Source organism: Thermobia domestica, chromosome 1, assembly GCF_964235325.1.
Source record: "Thermobia domestica chromosome 1, izTheDome1.hap1.1, whole genome shotgun sequence".
NCBI classification, from domain to species: Eukaryota; Metazoa; Arthropoda; class Insecta; order Zygentoma; family Lepismatidae; genus Thermobia; species Thermobia domestica.
The window spans coordinates 48,138,399-48,159,816 of record NC_137454.1 but is presented as its reverse complement, the minus strand read 5'-3'; positions in this window follow the sequence as shown (position 1 = coordinate 48,159,816).

Below are 21,418 nucleotides of genomic sequence, written 5' to 3'. Positions count from 1 at the left end.
CAACTGAGAAGCTTCCATCCTTCACGGTCTTCCGCTAACCTCTTCGTTTTCACGTACAATTTTCCTGTTTTGATATCGTCCATTAATTGTAGTCTCCTTCGACCCCCTCTCTTTCCTACCACCATACCATCTAGCACGTCCCTCACGATACAGTTCCTTCTTAGCCAATGTCCCAACCAGTTTCTCTTCCTCTTCTTAATAATATATAAAATTGTTCTTTTCTCCTCTACCATTTCTAACACACCTTTCATTCGTTTCCCGCTCGACCTAGCTAATTCTTTCCATTCTTCTCCACACCCACATTTCAAAAGCTTCCAGTCGTTTGTCATCATTTTTACGTAATATCCATTTACTGATTCATACAGTACAAAACTCCTCACTAAACATTTTATGAGTCTTTTTTTTTTCAATTCTTTATTCAAGGTCCCACAAGATATTATTTTCTTCCTCCTAAAGGATTCTTTCGCTATTCCTATCGTTGTTTATATTTTCCGTTCACACTTCACATCATTACTAGATCTAATAATACTATCTAGGTATCGAAAACTAATCAGTGTTCTATTGTCTTCCCTTCAACTTCTACATTTGACACCGATCTTTTCGTTTTAATCACCATGATAAAATCTTTTTAGAGGAAATAAAATCGTATTGTTTCTTACGCTGTGATTTGGTATTTTCAAATCTATGCTCGTAAACAATGTTCATTAATATAGGTCCTATACAATAGCTAAATAGTTTTTTTTTTTTTTTTTTTTTACTTGCATACTTTGTCAAATTATTTTCGTCTAAAAGGCTTCGGTAGAGCAGCCACGGCTGAACCTCGCCCGCTTCAATAAAGACATTTTAAATTCAAACACTCATAGCTATGTGAATAGTTGGTCAACTAAATTGTAAAATATAGCAATCTAATAAAACATTTTCCCTCTGATTCCATTTTGTTTGTCAAAATTTTACTGTACAGATGCTATTCTATATTACCGATCTAAATTCTAGTTTTGGTCTTACAAGTAGTTTGTATAAATACACGTATGTTTTTACTTATTTGAAAAACAGGCCGCTGTTTAGAAACAAAACCTATTATTCTTGTTCAATAGAACAAGGTATTTTGGTACCTTGTTCAATAGAATTTACGTGATAACAATACTCCAACTGAAACACAAATGTAATACTCAGATCTCTAATGCTATTTATTTGCTCTGTTTGTGCACCGTTGATATCGTATTTACTGACAGAACATTGGGGTTTAATTGTGAATGTCATAAATTCTGTTTCCTTTCCATTTATTTTTTTTTTTTTAGTAAATTATATCTACATTACATATTTATTGCATCCAACTCTTGCTGAATAGTTATCATATTCATTGCTGACTAATCTAAACATTTTCACATCGAAGAGCATATAAAAGAATGTTACAGTATTTGGTATTTCCGGCAGATTATTTAAAAATTTAAGGGACCTCAATGGTGATCCGTAAGGAATCCCTCTTTTATGTAGCCTGCACAGGTCCAATTTAATTTTATAACTTCTAATTTTAGGTAACCAGTGACTGTACAAGGTTGTTAAACCAATATTCGATAACTTGGTAGTAAAATATTTGTGATTAATACAGTTAAGAACTATTTAAATATATATATGTATTATATTATCCCCTTGCATTCTGACCATGACTTCATATTAAGAAAGCTCTGTAAATTGATTAGACGGATTACAATTGTCTTGCCTTTATGCAGTAAAAACAATATTGAGAGTAATTGATGACCGTTTTTACATTAAAATATACGTGTTTATGCATAACTAGCAGAATGTCCGCACTTCACGAGGTGAATGCGTTTCAGATTGGCCATAAAGTGCACCAAAACTGTCCCCAATCAACTTAGGGACGCCAAAAGCTATGAATTCGACACTAACATTGTTAATTTTCGATTATTTATATATACCTAGGTATATATTCATCCTTCACAACACGCATATATTTTTCTCCCTCAACTTGCGGGGTTAAGTTTTGATTAAACGGCATCGGAAGTGTCACTGTTCATCTCAGTGACCCCGAAAACTATGGATTCGGCATTAATATTGATCATTTATATATATACATACATATATATATATATATATATATATATATATATATATATATATATATATATATATATATATATATATATATACATATTACAACGGTATGTTGTATGTTGTTGTATATTTCATTATTATGTTGTACTATTATCTATCTGTACTGGTCTTAAGAATAAGATCAGAGGTGCAATAACGGAGCAGATTTTGTAAAGGAAGAAAAAGGAAATTGTAATTTATTAATTATTATTATTTTTTTCCTTAGTTACGGTATTGAATTAAATGAATAGAAAGTTGATGGGTAGAAGATTAGGAAGTCATCAGAACAATTGATGTTAAAGGAATTAAAAGTTTGTATCCTGAATGCTAATCGAAGGTAAAAATAAATAATATTTACGTTCTAATGTTCTTTTACATGTATTGTGGCTCAAGTAATACTTATTAAGAACCACGGGAAAGGAACGAAATTATAGATTTTTGTTTATAGATATATATAAACAGGTGGTTATGGAGTATCATTTACGTATGTGTAAGTAACTGTACGAGGATACATGTTAAATAAATAGTTGAGCTGAGCGAAGCGAAGCTCTTATACACGGGTTAGCCGTTTGGTTGTCCGCGAACTCCTCCTAGACCGTTTGGGCGATCTCAACCAAACTTAGCACGCTGATAGAGTATGTCGTGCTGAGTGACAACATAGGTCGAAATCAAAAATCCGATGTACCATCGAGGAATAATCACCGAAAAACGCTTCCTCCTAGACCGTTTGGGCGATCTCAACCAAACTTAGCACGCTGATAGAGTATGTCGTGCTGAGTGACAACATAGGTCGAAATAAAAAATGCGATGTACCATCGAGGAATAATCACCGAAAAACGCTTCCACAGAAAAGACAAATGTTTTAAAAAGTCACAATAAACTGATTACGTAGCTTAAGCTCGCTCAGCTCATTCCATTGCAACCGGGTATATCCATTGCATTCCTAGTTAGTATATAGGATTGAAGGATATTTAATGAGGACTATAATATGATAACTAGAAACTCCTAGCAGACAAAGGAAGAACATAAAAGTAAAAAAATGTAGATGTAAAAAACGATAGAGGATATGGAATAGAGGGGGATATATGGAATAGTAGCGAAGTACATTAGAAATTGATGTCTGTCTAGGAAAAGTTCACATACATTGTGCAACTTTTCGGAACTCTCCATACTCTCCACTTTCTCATTTGCAAAAATCGCATAAATAGATGTCCTTATCGGACCTGGAACACTCGTCATGATCCCACATTCTGCAAATCACACACCTAACTCACATTTCCCTATGAACACTGTCTGAAAACTTTCTGTCACAAAGGATAATCGTAACATCTACATTTTCTGGTTGGATGCACGGAGCCATGACCTCTTCATCACTGATTTTTGAAGATACAGTTAATCAGATTCATTATTAAAGTCAGTAGATGAAGATGGTTTTATTAACTTCTGCGCTTTCTTCGAAGGAGCACGCTTTTTAGAAAGGCATTTAGTGCCACGCCCGGATTCTCGTCTCTCACGCGAAACGTGCTACGTGTTCTTTGTTTGGCAAAGAAGTCAGAACATGCGCTGAGCTCCTTGGATCTCCGTATACTATTAGTTTGTGTTTCTGCAATGGCTGTGATGAAATGTCATGAAGAGTGATAGATGAGCTTGTCGACGGTCCTGAAAATAATAAACAAACGCTTTTAGCAAAGTGATACATTGTTTACAGAAGTGTTCATGAGCAGTTATAACGACCAAAAGTATCTAATCTAGTCTACCGCTTCTAATAGACTAGCCTATAATCTATTCTATTTATCTGGAAATATATAAACTAGCTACCTACTTGTAGATTTCACATTATTGTCGGTCGAAATCTAAGTTAAACTGTGAGTCGATTTCGTCCATGGCAATCGCCACAGTTTTGTGATGGGAAAAAGTTTTTGGGCATGAAGAAAAACAACGTCTATACTAATTAATTACAGCTATAGGTTTCTATGAAATGATTGATGGCGATCTACGTTTAGTCTATTATAGACCTATATTCTACCTAGTCTTTTTAAATTAGACCTAGACTACTCTACCTAATCTACTAACCTGATATCGGTTCTGCCTCATGAGGTTCGTCGTCCTTGTGTTTCTAAGTATCTTGCAGAGAAAACTTGCTTCCAACGGACGTGGATGTGACTTCGTGATCTCCAGAAATGAAATCAGTGGAACCTCTTTTCTTTTGACCGTAAATTCTAATAAAAATTGCACTGATATAGCTGTAATAGATCTAGTCATATATACTATTAGATTATTCATAATCTTAATTCCTTTACAATACCATACTTGACTCACAAACCTATGCTGGAGGTCTACCATTATGCTGGCCGTTTTCATACAGCTGGAAGGCGATTTTAATACCAACAACAGAAGTATTCCATAACCTCCTCCCATCGCCATTTTATGAAATACTCATACCTCAAATAAATCGTGCACACAACGTGACGTTTCATTCTGTTCCCTAGAAACACAACATAAGACGCACACAGTACTGCAGTGTTGGGCATTTTATTTGCAAAATCATTCTACGAAATAAGTATGAAAACTTACCTGCAAAAGTTTTCCGGGGGCGCAAATTTAAAAACGACGAACTGCAGCAAATTATTCACCTGCCACGTCATGAAGCTTCTTCGAGAACATAGATACAGTTTTGCGTATCCCTGCGAGCAAACAACAGAGGCAATAAGCCACGATTCCATAACCCCCAGTTTTCCTCTCTACACATGGGGTTATGGAACACACACACACACACACACACACACACACATATATATATATATATATATATATATATATATATATATATATATATAACGTCCAGTGCTTATAAATCCGAAACGGCTGAGAATAAAAAGATGAAACAAAAACTGAGATAGGAAAATGTCATAGAGAACAGCACATGGTGTTGTTGTGGTGAACCCCAGGGCCCTCTTTTAAGGGGTCCCAGGGGCACCTTCAAATTTTCAAATAGGAACATGTATTGAATCATACTTCATACAATAGTCCTTGAAAAACGAAACAACTTTTGTAGGAAACAATTTACGATTTGGGCCAGCTCCACAGATATAGAAAAAAATAGTTGAAATATTAGCTGCTGGTATTTTGTCTATTACTGTATTTATGTATCGGTACAATGTAATCTTTCTTCTGTTTTGAAGGATATACACTAGTACGTAGTGAAGCGTTAAGTTAATACTAGTTAATACTAGTTGAAAGTTTAGTTCTGTAAGCTTTTATTACATAAAATGGAATGCTGTCTGGACCTGGAATAGTGTTTGGTTTAATTGTTTTTATCGAATTCAGCAACAGTAGGAATTCTGATAATAATAATAATAATAATAATAATAATAATAATAATAATAATAATAATAATAATAATAATAATAATACAACCTCCGTCTAGTTTTACCCCATGTTGTACGTTATAGCTACGGTAGACGGATAATTAATTGATTGTGAAAGATTGGTAGGATGAGAATGTGGGAGGAAACGAGAGTACTCGAAGGAAACTTACGGACACGATGATGTCCAACATGAACTAACGTAACCTGGTACAGAACCAGGAACCTCAGAACAGCGTTCTAGTATTGAACCATCGTACCTCACGAATAATAGTAGAACAATTTCACAGCTGAATGGTTACCCCTCACTGTGAATCAATTAAGGAGTCATTTGATTTAAGAAGTTCTTCATTTCAATTTTCGGTCTGGGGGGCGCGGTGGCTCAGTGGTAGAGCGTTCACCTCTGGTGCTTGGGGTCCCGGGTTCGATCCCAGCCCCCGCCAAGTGAACTTTGTGGTGGACAAACATCGTGCTCGTGGGTTTTCTCGGGGTTCTCCCGTTTCCTCCCACTTTCTTCATTCCACCATTTCACTCATCTCTCATCCTCACCGTCTCCTTTAGCCTAACCGGCATAATCGTGGGACGTAAAACTTAAAGATTTCATTTTTTTTCAATTTTCGGTCTAATGTAAGAAGAACTGAGAGCCATAGGCTGGCCACACATCGCTCTATGAAATGTAGACTACACCATATAACTAGTCATACCCTTTCATAAGCTGTGGTGCTAAAGGAATTTCTAGGTTGCACTGAAAATCGAGGAAACGACAAGTGCAAAATTATGAATTATTTTTTGGATCGGTCATTCAAAAAGAAAATGGTTTGATTTTCTTTGATTTTTGGTTCTCCTATAAATGAATCGCTGATTTGAGAAACGTCATAAGTCAGTAATGTCACTAATGTCAGTAATTCCGTAAGTAAATGATTTCTGACATTTCTTAACTCAGAGACACTTATTGGAGCTCGATATTCCACAACCTATAACCATAACTTCTGACATATCATAACCCAACGGTGCAGCTACCCTTCAAGAATCAAAGCTGTATGTATATAAACTCATTTTTAGCATATGACTGACTTACGACGTTTCTCAAATCAGCGATTCAAACGTTAGCTAGAAAGAATTCGTAAGACAAACATTTCGTGCTAACCCAGTTTACCGGGACAAATGTGAATTCATATCATATGTACTTCTTTAATCAGGAAATGTACTTACAGACAGCGAATCTTCAAACGTTGAACACGACATCAATTTCACGTAAACTGACGGAGAGAAGCGTAGGCCTATTTACAATTCGGACTCTCCAGTCAAACCTCCACCTTGAAAAACTGCCCGAACAACTACTACGATATATCTACCTGATTGTATATTCAAGTTTATGAGTGTTGCGTAACTGGATTCTACATTAATCTATCCAATTTAAAAAATAAATTCCTCTGTGCATATTGGGGGTGTGGCTTGTTTCCATTTGCACAAACTCATAACTGTTGGTACATTCACTGAAATCTCAGATGTTGATTGTTATTTTAACACATTGCAAGTGACAGCCCCAATCAACAATTATGCTTTGCATACATGTACAGAGTTACTTCGTTAAGAAAGTCTGGAATTACCAAAACTTTAACGGAATACTTCACTGTAATGTCATACCCTATCCACACTGCAATGGTGGAATGTAAGTTCGTTGGTACTTAGTCAATTGCTACTAAAGAACCAATGCAATAAGCTGCATTGATTCAATAAATCAAGAAGGTCTACGAGGAAAAACACTGTGAATATTTTTTTGTGGTTTACTGGGGAATTGTTATCGAAACAAAACAGAAACGGAATACCTCTATTTTTAATTTAAAGCCCATACACTATCAGTTTAACTGAAGGAAAACCTGATCATGACATCAGAACTGAAGGAAAAACTGTGCAAACTGAAGGAATTCGTTCAGTAGAGTCAGTTTTTCATGTGGTTATTTGGACTGAAGAACTGCTAGTTTGGACTGAACAAAAGAACCGTCTTTTGCTACGATAACTGTGCTATTAATTAAATTAAACACACAGTAGTCTCATTTCAGGTCCTGTCATCATTGCAGCTAGTAAAAGTGAGGCATTGTTGGCTTTTATTGAAGCCTACAGTGCTCATCCCAAACTTTGGGACATGCAACATGTGCATTATGTGAATAGATATAAAAGAAGGAAGGTATATGATGTGTTACTTACAATTAAAGGAGTTGGAATTTCAGGCGACACGCGATACTGTTATTAAAAAAAAAATAAACAACCTACGGTCGGAATTTAGGAAGAAATTGCAGAAAGTGAATGAATCCAAGAAATCGGAGAAAGTGTACGTTCCAAAGCTTTGGTATTTCAAGGAACATAGAAGTGCACTCGAAAGAACATCTGGTGAAACTGAAGCACTTGAACTGAAAGGACTGAAGGACTGAACTCGATTAACTGACGGTACTGCACACATTATCAGTTCTGTTCATCGTATGATTGGTTGAGTCAGTTTCTAGCTCAGTTGGACTGATCAAGTAAATCTGATAGTGTATAGATCCTAACAGTCCTAATTCTTGTGTGTTTTAAAATCGTATTGTGTAAAAGAATATCTCGAATCTTCCCTGAACTTCATGCTTTGTTATAGGGCCCATACGCTATCAGTTTTAATTGATCAGTCCAACTGAGCTAGAAACTGACTTAGGCGATCATACGATGAACTGAACTGATCGAGTTCATTTCTTCAGTTCCTTCAGTTCAATTGCTTCAGTTTCAACAAATGTTCTGTGGAGTGCATTTCTTCTACATGCACTCCTGTCTTGTGTACGTCTTCGCAGCAAGTATATATTATCATGGGCAGAAGAAAAGTAGCATTTGTTGTTTAATATCTTCATAGAAACGTATTGTCATTAACATATTACAATTTGCTGAACAAACTGCACGAGTCCTGAGAAGCTGATTACAGAAGTTACTTACGAATGCCTCACTTTTACTAGCTGCCATGAAGACAGGACCTGAACTAAGAAAACTGAACTGAGACAACTGTGTGTTTCCTTCAGTTAATAGCATAGTTATAGTAGCAAAAGGCGATTTGTTTGTTCAGTCCAAATAACTGTATGAAGAACCGATTGAACTGAATGAATTCCTCCAGTTCGCACAGTTTTTGATTCAGTTCAGGTCTTCCACGATTAGGTTTTCCTTCATTTAAACTGAAAGTAACAAATAACATTTGTAAATGATTTCCCAACATCTCAGCTTAACGAACTGATTCGCATTGAATAACGTTCTTCTTATCATGATTTCCCAATATCTCAGCTTAAGGAACTAATTTGTATTGAATAACGTTCTTCTTATCACACAGATACTGTTCCATTAAAAATAACTTTTCATAAAACTTCTTGGAAATCTATAATATACATCATAAATTTCGAATTCGTTAATTAGTTACAGTTTTTTTTCTAATTTTCTCAAGTTTGTCTTCACTTCTCTGTAATTATGCTCACAAACTGTGTAATTAAATGTGCGTCTTATGAGCGTACTGGCGAGAACGTGCGCCATAAAAGTGCAGTAGTATCTCAGCCAATGGAGCATGTCTTGGTCAAGTGTGTCTTGATCCTAGTAATAAAGCGCTTACAATCAAGACATATTTAATTATTTATTATCCCTAAAAAGATTTGTCTGTGTCAAGCCAAACAAATTAGTATCTAATGTAAAATTAGTTTCAGAGATGACCTGGGTTAATGAAAACTTTACCCATGACCCAGTGACCCACGACCTACCATAACCCACCAGCTTCCATAACCCATCATTATCAATTCTGACTCATGATTTACGTCCTCCTCTCCACTGACTAAAGAGTTTACGTTCGTAATAAAACAAGGCTGTGAAATTATCACTGACCAGAGTTCGAATTTCTACGTTTCATAGCTCAAGTATCTCTTTACTACAATACTGGTGGATCTGACCTTTATGATATGCAATGGTAAAGTGCTTGTCATAGGCCAAATCGCAATGAATTTAAATTTAATTATCATATATAATTATTTCCTTGTTGAATTATATATACTTTTCAGTGGGAAATTGGATGAAATTTGAAAGTCTGAAATAGGCAAACGTATAAAATTCTACTGCGTCTCTTGAGCCAAGTCCTATTGCTATTATTATAATTACAAATATGAATATCCAATCATGTCTGAAGTTGTTTCTTCACTTAGATATACTCATCACAGTTAAGTAAATAGAAACAAATGAAAAGCTCGCGGTAGAGAGCGCTACCGGTAGAGAGTGCCACTGTGTATGGCCAGTGAAGCAAGCACTGATAGATACGAGGAGCCGATGCGAGATATGTGTAACTTTGTGGTGCAAGAGTCGGTCATAGTATGTATTAAAATAACATCATCCGACCAGGAACCCTTTGAAGTGGAAGTACTGTTAAGTAGATACATTTCGTGTTTCTATCCGAACTGAACACAATCGAAGCAGCCAAAGAACGACAGAAGTGGAAGGGACACCCGCAAGAGCAAGGAAAATTGTGAACTTTGGCAAAGAATTGTTTGAAGGGGCCCTCACCTCGAGGATCTTAAAATGGTGGAGTAACTGGGCGAAAAGCACGTTTGTTTTCAGTTTTATTTCTTTTTGACAATGTTGCCATCACTTTCAGGCCCCGAAAAAAAATATATGTTGTACCTAAGGGTGTAACATTTTTTTACCAAAAAATGAGGAATGTGTCTTCCAAATTTTTTTCTACATTTTTTTTGAAATTTTCAACATGCAAAAAAATAAAGAAAACACGCATCGATGATTTTGAAAAAAAATGCACATTTACATCTAAATAGTATCTACAATCTGTGAAACTTTCAAAATTTTTTGACCACCCCCACCAAATTTTTTTAAAAAATATTCAATTTTCAGCATGTATGATAAAATAATTTGGTAAGATGAGGGGATAGGGGGTCAAAAATGTTTTTCAGATAGTTTTATGTCAAGGGTAACGTTTTGGGTCAATAGCAACCCAATTTGGATCAAGGGCCGATTTCACTATCTTACTAGGAGAGAGACTGTATTTTTTGGTTTCAATTTTAATAATTATGATTTGACATATTATCTGCAGTAAATCTCAGACGTCGACTCAACTGTCGTCAAATTTGATGCTATAGACATTTCCTCTCATGCTGGGCGGTAAACTTCTAGAACCAAAAAACAGGATCACAGTAGATCCGGGGTGTTCGAAAATTTTTGATCGGTATATGTGCGGGAAGATTTAGTTTTAATAATAATAATAATAATAATAATAATAATAATAATAATAATAATAATAATAATAATAATAATAATAAACCTTTATATGAAGTTATACGTTCTTTAGATATTTTTCATTGGTTTTCGATTGTTGTTTTTGCACATTTTCTTCGTCAAAATTCACACCGCCACTGTCTTTCTTCTCGTTCTACCCATTTTTCTAAAGCGTTTTTAAAGTCTTTATCTGAATTAATATCTTCTTTAGAGTTTTCTCCGTTTTTCTGGTTTCTTTGTTTGCATGTTTTCCTTCTGGCATTTTGCAATTGCAATATAAGTTCTTATTTTTACGATCTAAACATCTCTAACTCAAACGAATCTTCTAAACTGCTCTAAATCATCAAACATCACAGATTGTTGTGACATAGTCACACGCTACAAGTTTTTACTATTGCTTTCCACCTTTTCTTGTTAATATTTTTTCTTCAAATATATTTCATCTCAACGAAACCAAAACAACAAAGAAGAATCTTTATTTCTAGCTCTCCTTTTTTCTTTTTTCCTTGTAGGTTAAGAAAACTAGCTGCAGAGCATTTATCGAAATCAATTGATCGCCGCTTTCTTAGATGCCAATTGTGGCTAGTTAGTGGTATTGAACCGAGCTAGCCTGTTGTAGTTAAATCCTATTGGGAACGACGGTGCATGATTCAAAATAGACAATGACAGATCACGTATTTTATTATTTTAGTCGAGGTCAAGGATTTTTGGGCTCAAATACATCCTTTGCTTCCTGAACTAAGGTAAAGAGTAATCTTTTCCGAACCAACGTTTATGATTAGAAAGGAACTGACTATTTTCGGGTATTGCCTGACTCAGTCTGCAAACTTTGGTTTTGGGTCAAGAAGACATTTGAAAACTGTGGTCATTGCTATGGGAAACAGTAGAAAAATAATTTTAAGGTCACCATATGCATATAGGCCCTCCTCACTCTCTTTCTTTCTTCCCTTTGAACAGTAGGGATACTTATAAAACTCGAGTCCAATACCCCCCAAAATGCAAACATGTTTAAAGAATAAAGACGACGTTGCTGAACAGAGCTTCTCTAGTACCTAACTGTTTAATGTCATATTTTGTTTTGAAATAGTGTACATGAAAGGCAATTTTGTTTTTGTTCAGAGGAAAAAATATTACAAACATTAAAGTACCAAAGTACGCTGTCGAAACCGTTTGGTAGGAGCCAGCCCCCATTGCCCTTCTCCCCTACGCCACTGGTCACAATTATGTGTCAAAGTGAAAGCACCAGAATTCCTGCATTCAAATCCAGTAGGAACACGAGAATATCCTATTAGTTATGCAGTCCATCAGAAAATTAAATTCTTGGAAGCCTTAAGGAGAAATGGTCATTGTATTGTGCGCCTCGCAGAGTCATGTTGGATTCATTCATGAGCCTCAGTGGGAGTACCTCCCTTTCTCTTTGCAATAGAGAACATATAATGGGCCTTGTGTTAAAAGGCTGACAAAATTTTAATCCGCTATAAAAACCTTCAACTAAATTAATTTCAGTTGCGTACTTAATATATATATATATATATATATATATATATATATATATATATATATATATATATATATAAATACGAAAAGTTCTCCTATTAATGTTAGAATTCCAACAAAGTTCCACAAAATCCTATCTACAAATGACGATGAATAATCGCATTAGACTTCTCGACTTCTCCTGTACACAACTTCTGCCTTTTGTTTAAATAATATTTCATGTAATAAATTCCTATCTGACGGTCTAATTGTAAAACAAAATGGATTTTCAAGCAATACATTCGAGAGACAAGTAAGTTCAACATTTTTTTTCTTCCAAAACCGAAAGAAAAAAGTTTTTCTTTCTTTTTCTTTTTCAAAATATTTGATGCATATGCAGACGCAATCTGTGTGTGCGGTGGCCTCACAAAACATGATAAGCGTCATTTAAATATTAGATTTTGTCTCTGTGTGTGATTTTTTTTCCTTCCAGCAACTGCTGACTCAGCCAGCGGTCATTTCACTCACTTTCGTTAGTTAGTTAGTTAGTTTCACAGTCCTCGTCCGTGGATGAAAGATAACTTTCATCCCTCAAAAAGAGAGAGAGAAAAAACGTTTTTAATATTATTTTCACTCGTTTTTTTCTGTTCTTTCTCATTTTATTAGTGTGAGTTCTGACAACCTGAAATGAAAAACAGTCCCTACACATATGTCCATATATATATATATATAAATTTGCTGAGTTAAATACGCTGAATTGCATTTTCAACTACTATTTGCAAAAAAAAAAAAAAAAAAAAAAAAAAGAGACCAATCACAAATAAAGCTCAAATCACATAATTAGAGATATGAGGACCAGCGTTGTCAGTACAAAGCAGTAAAGCCAATGCAATTGTTTTTAATTTTGGTTTGTTAGCTAGCAATATGAATGTTTATTACAATTCTGTTCTGCACTGGTATTTCACATTCACCATTAATGTAGTGTTTCAACTCTCAATATTGTAAAAAAAAAAAAAAAAAGCGCGGTGGCTCAGTGGTAGAGTGTTCATCTCCGGTGCTTGGGGCCCCTAGTTCGATTCCAGCTCGCGCCATGAGACTTAAAAGATTTTTCAATATTCTAACAAAAAAAGTTTTATATGTGTTTTTATTATATAGATTGAAATTATCTCAGTAACAAGAGATTGAATATTTAAGCTGAAACTCGAGCTTGACATCTGTGGTAGTTATAGTGGTAGTATCCTTTCATAGTTAATGCAAAGTTTGGTTAATTGTTAAAGAATGAAATTCAAATTGATATGTATTTATTACATTATAAATCATTCTTGATAAAACAATAGATTACAACAAATATATTCTAAATGATTAAGTATTAAGTGCACTTTAAGTCTGCTAATTCATGAATATTGATTTGACTATTCAAATTGCTTTATAGAACATCAAAGACAAGGTGATCAGGATTTTTACTTGCAAAATGGGACGCTTACCAATCGGCGACCGGGGATGATCCCGGTGTTCCAGCTTGGTTTTGGGACTGAGCAATATTTTGAATTTACAAAATACATAAGTAAGAGTAATAACACAGCGTTTCTAACTTTAAGTACTACCCAACAATACTTTTAACTATTTGAACATTCGGAACTCCCACTCAATTCCCACTTGAACCACAGAACACTCAATTCCCATTTGTATATTCAGAAGTTCCAGACACGGGTGAACCTTCCCAGTGATTGTTGATACAGAAGAGTTTAGAATTTACATTGATCATTTATATTTTGAATAATATTTACGGGACATCTGAGTCATTTTTTGCTTAAAAACGGGACACTTACTCGTCCCGTTTGAGAATAAGAAATAACGGGACAATGGTTGAAAAAAGGGGCAGTCCCGGCTAGAACGGGACGTCTGGTCACCTTGATCAAAGATTAAAATGCACGGATTATAGGCAGACCTGTCAAGAGACCTCCATGAGAAATATTGAAAAGACAAATTCAAGTAAGGTTAGTTTAAAGGGACATAGTTTAAAGGGCAACCATATAGAACAACACACATGATTTTCCTTTTATATATTTTAAGCTTGAAATTCCTCGACAAAATTAGCGACCACAAGAAATTTTGAACTGAATAACAACATGAATTGACTGCTTTTAGTCGACATTTAATTTCTTCGTGAATATGATTTTCGTCTGATAATATTGATCCTAGATATTTGAAACTATCCACTTTAACAAAAGTATTTAATATTTTAACGCAGCTATGATTTACTGTATTACGGTGCCGACGTACTTCCATGTATTTAGTTTTCTCTGCATTGACTTCTAAACCCATGTCCCTGCAAGCGTTTAATAAGATCTCTGCATTTCTTTCTATTGTTCTCCTACCATTCCCTATTAAATTTACATCATCAGCATATGCCATAACCTGGTGAATACCGTTCAACTCTAGGCCCTGGTTGCTATCTTTGATTTTCCTTATAGCGTATTCCAGAACAAAGTTAAATAATAATGGCGACAACACATCTCCTTGTTTCAGGTCATTTTCGACGTGAAAGCTCGTGGACAAATATTTTCCTACCCGGACTTTACTTTGGGATTCAGATCTTAATTAATCCAATTAGCTTTCTCGGTATTCCAAATTCTGTAAGAACGTTGTATAATGTTTCTCTTCTAACCGAGTCGTACGCCTTTCTAAAATCAATAAATAGTTGATGTACCGGGGTATTGTATTCCCACTTTTTTTCGAGTATTTGGCGAATGGTAAATATTTGATCGATAGTTGATCGATTTCGTCTAAATCCGCACTGATAATCTCCAATAATTTCGTCTGCGTATGGGGTCAGTCTTGCTAATAGAATATTTGAAAGGATTTTATAGGATGTTGACAGAAGAGAAATGCCTCGATAATTATTACAGTCAGTTTTGCCGCCTTTCTTGTGAATTGGAACAATGATTGATTCTTTCAACTCTTGTGGCAATTCTTCCTTGTTCCAGATAAGGAGAATGAGTTTGTGTATCTTGTTCCACAATTTTTCGCCTCCAGCTAAAATTAACTCAGCCGGAATTCCATCTACACCCGGAGATTTGTGTTTCGTTAATTTCTTTATAGCGGTTTCTACTTCTATTCGGTTGGGTTCTAGAATATACGGTTCTGCAGTGTGTATCTCCTTTTCCCCACGCACACTAGTTTTTGGTTGCGTGTTAAGCAAATCGTCAAAGAAATCTTTCTATTTATTTAAGATGCAATCCGTATCAGGGAGAACTGTACCGTCAGATTTCTTTAATATATAAGCACGAGGTTAATAGCCTTTGTTAAATTCGCTGATCACCTTATACATGTCCCGGATTTTTTTTATTTTTACTATTATCTTTAAGTTTCTTAATTTTAACTTAAAAAAAAATCCCGTTTCTTTGTTCTAAAAGTTTTGGAAGTTTCCCGCCTGATATTTGCGAAATTTTGTGTAGTTATTTCATTCGGATATTGTAGCCAGCGTAATTTGGCCTGCTTTCTCTTCTCTGCTAGTTTAATGCATTCCTTGTCTAACCATAGTTTGTTCCTACGTATCTCCGCGTGTCCCAACTTTTCTTTTGCTGAAATTTTAATGCTATCTCTAATTTCAATGCAGGTATCCTCGACACTAGTGCACTCCGAATCTTCTAAAGCCGAGAATCTATTCAAAACTTCAACCAGGTATTCCTCTCTTACCTGGTTCTCTTCTAATTTCTTTGAATTTAATCCCTCGGAAATTGAATATTACCTTTATTCAACGATAATCTCTTTCGTATTATAGCTGCTACCAGGTGGTGATCAGTGTCACAATCAGCCCCTCTAAACGACCGGACATCAATTATGCTAGATTGTTTTCTTCTATCTACTAAAACGTGATCAATTTGATTATGTGTTTTTCCGTCTGGTGATGTCCAAGTGTATATATGAACCTCGCGAAGTGGGAATTTTGTACTCTTCTCGATTAGGTTTTTGGATGTTGCAAAGTTCATGAGTCTAACACCGTTGTCATTACTTCCCATATGTACACTTTCGTTTCCTATAATCGGTTTGAAAATATCCCTTCGTCCTACCTTCCCTTTGAAATCCCCTAATAGAATTTTCATATGGTATCGCGGGAGTTGGTCAAATATCCGTTTCACTTCTTCGTAAAAACTGTCTTTTATATCATCATCCTTATTTTCAGTTGGGGCATGTACATTTAAAAGAATAAAATCACACCACCGTCCCTTAAGAGTAATAAAAGAAAGTCTGTCAGTAACAAATTCAACCGGTTTAATTGCTGGTAATATTCGTTTGTGAACGAAAACCATCTTCCTAACTGGTGATTTTTATTTCCTTCCCAGTAAAAGAACGTAACTTATCCTGAAAAAAAAAAAACTCGTTCAGAAATATTCACGATTGAAATATACGTACAAAATAATTCAAGATATAGGGAATACAAGATACCCATACATGAAAAGTCTGTTCCAGGATATGGAAAGGTGGAAAACTGCGTCAATCCAATCGATAGAGTTCTGACGTAGGGTGATGGTGCAACAAAATGTCTTAGGCTATTTTTGCAGTGGTGGAGAAACAGAGAGATAGAGAAATCGGTAGACAAATACTAAGGTGACGATCTGTTTTCAAAGTGATATGTGCTATAGCAAGTCAAAGAAATTTCATCCCCTAACACTCTACTGTATTTCTCCAAACCCTGTACACAAGGTCAACAATCTCTAAGAAAGAGGTTCCAAATATGCGAGGATCCCTCGTATTCTTTGTCTATAGTGGGAAACATATTCCTAAGCCATAAGTAAAATTCGTCTAAAATATGACTCTCAATATACTTTTATATCACTTCGTGCTAAAATATGAGCTCAAAATATGCGTTTATATGACGAACAAAAACAATAGTTACGTGATCACAAGAGTCAGAAGTTTGTTTAATTAGACATCTGAAAAGAAGCCATGATGAAAATATGACATGTCATAGAAATCCTAACCCTAATAACGTAATTTTAATAGTGTTGAAGTAACATCATATCCAAACTGACTCCTTACAGCTTTAATTTTTAAACTTGAATTAGGATCTAATTGAATATCTGAAGTTCAAAATAAAGTGTTTTCTGAATGAAGAAGAGATATAAGCCAAATTCTATATTGAAAGAAGCGTTGGTTTATATTTATTTATTGAACAATCACCACCAGATACAGCTCATTTATGTAGTATGTGTTTATCAATATATATGGACGTTTAAAATCAGGTCGTTCTTTTTGAAACACCCAGTATTTAAGAAAAAAATGTTGAACTTTATTATTGTTCCTGTCAAGTGAACTTAAATTTGAAACGAAATCCACTTAAGTTTAACTTACCAAATCTTGAGGAAAGACAGGAGAGACAGCATCTATCCTTTAGAATTGCATGTGCATTAAGTTTAGGTCTTTTTTAACCTAAAATTTCCTATAATTTATTATTTTTTTTTAAAGTTCAAACTAGATCCTTATACTCAGAGGCAGATCTTTGATCGTCTCGTGGAACCGTGAACATTGTCCCTGTGTTATATCCAATCATTCCTTGCATCAATCTATAAAAGCGTATGAGTACGAGTTATGCGCGATTAAAAGGCCAATTAATATACTCGCCTTTAGAATTTTTCAGAAGACGCTGTCTTTTCCGTCTTTTCAGGGTTTAAAGTTCAGATGTTGCATTTAACACCACTGTGTATTAGGGATGGCCACATTTTTTCGAAAAACACTTTTTCGAAAAATGGCTTTTTCGAAAACGAAAAACGAAAAATTTTTCGGAAAACGAAAAACGAAAAATTTCTCGGAAAAATTTTTCGAAAAAACGAAAAACGAAAAACGAAAAATTTTTCGAAAAAAACGAAAAACGAAAAATTTTTCGAAAAACGTAAAACGAAAAATTTTTCGAAAAAACGAAAAACGAAAATTTTTTCGAAAAAGCGAAAAACGAAAAAACGAAAAATAAAATTTCCGAAAATCGAAAAACAGATTTTTCGAAAAAGGCCATCCCTACTGTGTATTTCGCCTTTGCGAGAGTGACAAGTAGAAGTGAGGTGATGACGGCGTTCACTCTCTCTCTGGATATGTATTTACTTACAGTGTATTATGGAATTCCTAATGTATAATGCTTCGAAAATTTCTATGAAGATTAGCGTCCCTTTTTAGCAACAAGTTTATATAAGACATGGAGTTACAGATTACGGTGGAATTGGAACCACCGTGATGCGTTGGAATTTTCAACGCTCTCCAATTAGGAATCGAACCCAGAACTCTGTACATTAATGGCCCACGCATTAGCCAATATACCAGCGGGAAGAGCTGTTTCGAAAATGTTGGTTAACAGCACATTTAAAGAAATTATTCTCACTTGTATCCAAGTCACTAAATGGATTTTAATAGCTTATAATATAATTATTTTCAGCGAACTTTGATGCTTGCACACGACATTCTTTTCCCATTAATTGCCTCCACACCAAAGCAAGTTGAACTAGTATTGGAAAATAAACTTAATGTTTTAGTTTTACGTCGCTATGCCGCTGCAGAAAGCTATCGCTTGCGTAAGGCTGCTCAGAAAATACAATTTGAATTTTGCAACCCTATTTACCTACATGGATATTACAGGATAAATTGAAGGACAACAGGCTCACTAATACACTGAATATATACGTAGATAGAAAGCAATGGCGGATTTAGGTATTTTGTGGACTAGGCAACTTATGATCGAATGCCCCCCCCCCCATTCGCCCGTTACTGCACTACCTCCTGATGCGCTATGACCTAACGAAATTGTTCCAAAGGTTGATTTTTTCTCTTTGCGGTCTTTATGAGCTCAGCGGCCCTAGACAGTTTGTTTAGTAGCACCCACGCTGATGGAGGGAATAATGGGAATACTTGTATCCTTGCTGCATTTTCTGGTGTCCTGCAGGTGGGCTACTTATAAAACCGTGATCGAATCGATTAGGACTTCGTAAACTTCGTAATTTTATTGGATGACTCACATGACCATACATGTGACCTCTATGATCATGGGCAGTGCTCTGACGTGCGGTGCCCCAGGCAGATACCCGGGTCACTCTATCTAAAGACCGTCGCTGATGATCCCTGATCATTCATACCTTTATGTTTTGCGTTTCCATTATTATTTGCTACATATCTATTTACTCTTTTTCTTAGAGTATAAAGTATGAACTTTCATAATTAGTTGATTTTATACATGTAGTATGTTATTTCTCCGAAGTCTAGGTTTTCCGAATGGCACCACATTTCCTAGAAATGAGGGGCATCATTTTCCCATACCCTCTGTAAGAATTATCATAGAGGACACACACAATATATATATATATATATATATATATATATATATATATATATATATATATATATATATATATAGGTGTGTGCCTGCGTCTGGTGTTGTGTCTACCCAATTCATGGCACGCTTCGCCACTGCGTATTATGTCACTATTAATTCAGTTATTAAATCTGAATAGAAAATAGTCAAGTATATGTATGTGTAAGGGAAAAGTTACCAATGCTTCTTAACGAATTCTATGCGCAATTCAACGTGGTTCCAATGTTAATCTACAATAAGAAGTTAACTTTGTTTATTAAGTCTTAAAGTGAGCAACTAGAGCTTCAATTTACAACGTCTACACACTTCTCACCTTTTCTCACCTTAAAATTACTGAGAAACTGTCGTACAAACTTTGCTGAAATATTGTTTAAGGTCAGGGATTCTAACAATAGGACTGCCTCAAGGATTTTGCGATGCAATTCCATAACCAGGATATAACTATAATTAAACACAAAGGCTTTTACTGTTTCAACTTAACACAACTTTCTATATATGAAATAAATCTTTCTAGCATGGCAGACAATTTACAGTTCTGCGTCCTTGTTCTTCTAAAACTGCGGTTAAAAATATAAATACATTTGTACCGATGTATATTTCCACGTAATATTCAGTATATATATATATAATACATTTTTTCCAGGAATGATGGCACTCAGAGAAATTTTACGTCAATTAAGTGTCCATATAAATGGAAGTAGGATATTCAAAGTGAAAGACGTCTTCAATTGTAAAATGCTTAAATATAAGTGCTATGGAATATGCCAACTTTATATCGCTCATACCTGGTTCTAAGCCATGGATTAATAAAGTACGAGAATCTTTATTTACTTATGTTTTTTTTAAAGATAAAAAGTCCACTGCAACGGTTGGATTCCAAACAATCCAATTTAATGACCAAATCCTAACAGCTCAAAATGAATCACGTATCCATCGTGTAGGCGCATTTGTATAGATGTGGCAGAGTAATCCATATTATGTTTTAACATCCATATTTTGTAAGCTTGTGTGACATATCTTTCGTTTGTGAAATCTCACTTGGTATTCTACAACGAAAGACTTTACTCATTCGATTGTGTTTCGTATCTTTTTAAAAATAAATTTTCATTTCTACAAGTATTTGAAATAGATTGTTCATTACATTTATGTATGCTGATTTCACGAACAATCATAGAAAGCTATTTTAAGAAATGTTTTTAACTTCTGTATGGTGCTTAACACACAGTGTGAACGTTTGAGTCTGTAGATTTAAAAGTGTTTTCATGACTACAATATTAGTCTAAGAGAGTTTTGAGTTTAGCGTCCCTTTCAGCAGCGAGGCTATATGAGACGGGACTTAACTGATTAGCGTGGAATACGAACTACAAGAGCTCCCACCTGGAATCGAACCCGGCCACGCCAAAGGCACGTATGCTAACCGCTTAGCTATGAAGTAGATCTAGTTCTAATTGAGAATTACTGGTAAAGTATCAATTAAATTAATTGCATGCCAAAGCAATTATGACACTATTTTCTGGTTGAAATTCAACTTTTAAAACTTTAATGTGACTAGCGCTTATTATCATCAAAAAATACCAAAGGTGCCCCCTTCGGACTATGGCACTCACAACTCACACTCACAACAACATTTCGACTTCCTACTCACTTGACCTCACACTCACAACATCCTTTTAACATTACGCTCGCATCATTCCGACATTACGCTCACTGAACCTCACGCTCGCATCATTCCAACATTACGCTCACTCGACCTCACGCTCACATCATGATTTGGAACTCGCGCTCGCTCAACCTCACATTCACTTCGTCCAGTGAGCGTGAGTTCTGAATT